Raw genomic sequence first — 4,246 nt, forward strand, 5'->3', positions numbered from 1 at the left:
AAAAAAGTAATTTATAATTTTATTTCCTTGTGTATTTTTTTTCCACATTTATTTTTCACTTGTATTTATTTTCACATTTATTTATTTATTTCCACATTTATTTATTTATAAATTTCTTTGTCCGTAGGGTAATGAGGAGGAATTTTACCTCAGGAATAGAGTGGGGGAACTATGACGTCACTTTGTAGGCCGATCGGCTGTTAGCATCGCACTGGTTCCCTCGACAAAAAGCCAATGGGATTTTTCCATAGGCTTTTGGATTATCGCAAAAAATAAACTCTGTGTTCAACCATAGTTCATGAAACTTACACGTTTTGTCCATCAAAATAATCTTCACAAAATAATATAACTTTTATGAATTGAAGCCTAAATAAAAGCGCCAGAACTTAAAAGCTAAACTTAGGAAGTCGGCAGCAACTTCCGGTTCACGCGGACTTTAACATGTTCAGTGAAAAGGATTTACTCTGTATATGAATTTTAATCCACGCTGCATGAATCTTTTCATATAAACAGGAATAAATACAAAACTAGAGCCAAACTAAAACTGAAATGAGACTTTAGAAATAAATATTATAGGGAATAAATGAAACAATCATAACTAAAGGACATGTGAAAGCACGTATTTCTGTACATTTTGAAATAAGGTGCATTAAAAGGAATAAAGTACCACATTTAAACTATCATTTTGTTAGGGTGGTTACACAATGTTGTTTTATCCTTGCTTCTAGAAAATCCTCAGTCGTTCTGCTTTCTAAGAGCTTCATGTGGCCGTAAACATTTAATTTTAATGTGGCTTCAAGCACTATGCATCATTAAAGTTTCACTTAAAGTCGGCATGAAATCAAAATTTACTTTATTTACTTTACTTTACTAGCGCACATTGCTAGTCTTGATGTGAACAATCAATCCATGCAAGTTAATCCGCTGAAAAAAAGTGTTTGTCTTGGTAATCTTTGCTACTATAAACTATACAACAGTTGGAAAATACTGTAAATTGATAAACTGTTCGACGTGGTGACGTTTAATGTCTCCGACAGCGGCTGTAGTCCCATTTAGCAACTTGTTAGCAACTGTCTTTTTTAAGAAACGTAACCGTTTAAAAAAATCACAAGTGGGGTGTAACTGGTGTGTTTTATGTCGTAGAATAAAACGTGAACGTATCTTGAGCTTGTGTGAACCAGGTACCTTATTTTAGGGATTTAATCAAACTCCCATTCAAAAAACCCATTGACTCTGGGACGATGGAACATTTAAATGTAAATGTAACTCGCTTCCGGGTTTTTGCCTATAAAGTGACATCATAGTTCCACCTCTATAGCAATCGAGCCAGAGTAGGCGAGGCATAACATTTCATTTTAACGTGGCTTAAAGCACTGTGCATCATTAAAGTTTCACTTTCACCGTGACTAAGCCGGTAAATGTGGTGTTTACATGGAATAATCGTAATATGAGTTATGCCATAACTCATATTACGATTATTCCATGTAATATATATCAAAGATAAAAAAAAAAATAAATATTTTACATTTTACAAGAAAACACTACTTTAGTTTTTCTACTCCAAAATTTCATTTATTTTAATGTTTCTTGCCTTTTCTTTGTAATTGTATGTGAAATTTACTAGCAATTTCTGAGATAAAATCGTTTCTACACCAATTTTTTGTGCATGCCTGTCATGTTGTTATCTAGCCATTTAAGTGTGCACCATTTGAAGCTGCACCATTCCAACACTAGATATCACTCTCCACTGTGACTTCACCCTCTTAATACAGTATACATAGTAAAATCCAGAAGCAATGTAGATTAAAATTGTTGCATTGTCATATATTTACTTGAATGAATGAATGAATGAATGAATGAATGAATAAGCAAGACCACAAGCTCCATGTACACGCTCAATGACTATGCTTGGCATTTAACACTCTTGTTTGTTGCTTATTTAATTCTTTGTTTTGTGCATAGGTGTTTATTATTTTGGCTTTGCTTCCTCCTTAAGCATTTGTGTTTCCATTACTATTCCTTTCTTTTAATAAATCCAATTTCAGTTTACCTTGGGTGAAAGTGTGTTCCTAGTGCTGGGACTAGAGATGATAAAAGTTTCGGGATGTGTCTGTGCTCTCGCTCCACCTTTGTGACGTCTGTCCTGTTCACGCATGTCAACGCGAGATCTAATGCAGAAAATGATGAGATGTCTCAGAATCACAAAACAATCAACAAGTGCATAGGTAGGTCGTACAAAACTGTCTTAAAACAATACATCAATACATCTTGCCATTTATGTATTCCTTTATGTAATTCTATAATTTGTCTTAAGATTTTTTTGCATTTAAGCGACATCAGCATTGCGGAAGTGGAGACTTCCACGTGCTTCAAGGACAGAGAGATCAGCGATCAAGTTAGATCTGTCATACAATTATCAGTTACACATATATCAATGTCAATAGTTTATTTTCAACTTTTTAAAAATGTATTACTTTTTTTCTACAGTCAGACCGGAACGGGAACCAAATGTCTCAAGCGCTCAAAGAACAACAACTAATCAGGTATAGGCCTTACAAAGCTAGTATCTTAATACATAAACATTATATGACTCAATGGTAACTCTTGCCACTTTTTGTGATTATGTATTCTTCTAGGTAATTGTATAATTTGTCTAAAGATTTTTATTTTTACATTTTACTGACAGCAGCACTGCTGAAGTGAAGCCTGCCACGTGTTTGGAGGAGAGAAGGAACACCGTGAGTTAGACCTGTCATATACAGTTATCTGTATATTAAATATCAAGGTCAATATTTTTCTGAGCAACTGTTATTTTGTTCTATGCAGTCTAATCGCACATGGACTAGAAATAAGCTAAATCTGTACTTCAATCGGAAGAGCATCATGAAGAAGAGACATCTAAATGGCCCTCCTGACATATTTCATCTACACCCAAAAATGCAGTTTAGTCAGTTTAGAGTGCATACTTCTTGGGAAAAGTATGCTGTAAGAGAAATAAAAAAATTGGTTGACTGTGACTTAAATGCCATAACTCATATTACGATTATTCCATGTAAGCTCTCAGCTCTCATGAGGACAGAGAGAAGAGAACAGAGACCCTGTTGTAGCACAGACCTGACATCCCACAATGCACCACACGCAGCACAGGACTCGGAACAGCTGCACACTTCAAATCAAACTCTCTCTGAGAACCTTAAACCATCCCACGATGCTTAGCAATGCTGAAGATCACTGTGAACCTCCAGAAATAATCAGCTGCATTCAGAACAGACACCCCTGCTGAAAAAAAAAATAGAAACAATACAGAAATTCTAACGGTTTCCACTGCAAATACCATTACAAACATTACAAACCATCAACTATTAACCATTAAAAAATGGTTTCCAGTAGTGTGTTTTGGGCCATATTTCATTAGGATTTAGAGGTTTTAACAAGCCACCAATAGAAGGCGACCAATTACCAGAGACCCACAGGGACCATTACAGTTTACATTAAAACCAATACACGTCCCATTATAACCAGTAAAACCAATACAAATTCTGATGGTTTCTATTGTTTTTTCAGCAGGGGCATTGAAGGTGCACTAACAAAAAAAAAAATTTAGGACTTACTTTATGTCAACAGGTTCCACGTAACTGGAATAATTTGAAGATAAGTAACATTACCTGTGACAATAAACACAGTAAATGGATACATTTTTTCAAATCAATCAATCAATCCTAAGAAACAGCAAGGTGAGCAAATACAAATACATGAGCAATTTTTTTCTTTTTACACTGGAGAAAAAAACAAATATATATATATATATATATATATATATATCAAAGTTAAAAAATAAAATAAATATTTATTATTTTACAAGAAAACACTACTTTAGTTTTTCTACTCCAAAATTTCATTTATTTTAATGTTTCTTGCCTTTTCTTTGTAATTGTATGTGAAATTTACTAGCAATTTCTGAGATAAAATCGTTTCTACACCAATTTTTTGTGCATGCCTGTCATGTTGTTATCTAGCCATTTAAGTGTGCACCATTTGAAGCTGCACCATTCCAACACTAGATATCACTCTCCACTGTGACTTCACCCTCTTAATACAGTATACATAGTAAAATCCAGAAGCAATGTAGATTAAAATTGTTGCATTGTCATATATTTACTTGAATGAATGAATGAATGAATGAATGAATGAATAATATCAAGGTCAATATTTTTCTGAGCAACTGTTATTTTGTTCTATGCAGTCT

General features: G+C 33.9%; 1 long non-coding RNA gene across 1 annotated transcript; it reads left to right on the top strand.

The window, feature by feature from the left end:
- The first annotated feature begins 1,967 nt into the window (after positions 1-1,967).
- On the top strand, positions 1,968-3,004 carry LOC107752080 (uncharacterized). The gene is made up of 5 exons (XR_001641331.1): positions 1,968-2,225; positions 2,315-2,395; positions 2,488-2,543; positions 2,687-2,738; positions 2,827-3,004. It is a non-coding gene; the product is annotated as an uncharacterized LOC107752080 (long non-coding RNA).
- Positions 3,005-4,246: the final 1,242 nt, after the last annotated feature.

This window comes from Sinocyclocheilus rhinocerous, unplaced genomic scaffold, assembly GCF_001515625.1.
Source record: "Sinocyclocheilus rhinocerous isolate Xijiao unplaced genomic scaffold, SAMN03320098_v1.1 scaffold3235, whole genome shotgun sequence".
Lineage (NCBI taxonomy): Eukaryota > Metazoa > Chordata > Actinopteri > Cypriniformes > Cyprinidae > Sinocyclocheilus > Sinocyclocheilus rhinocerous.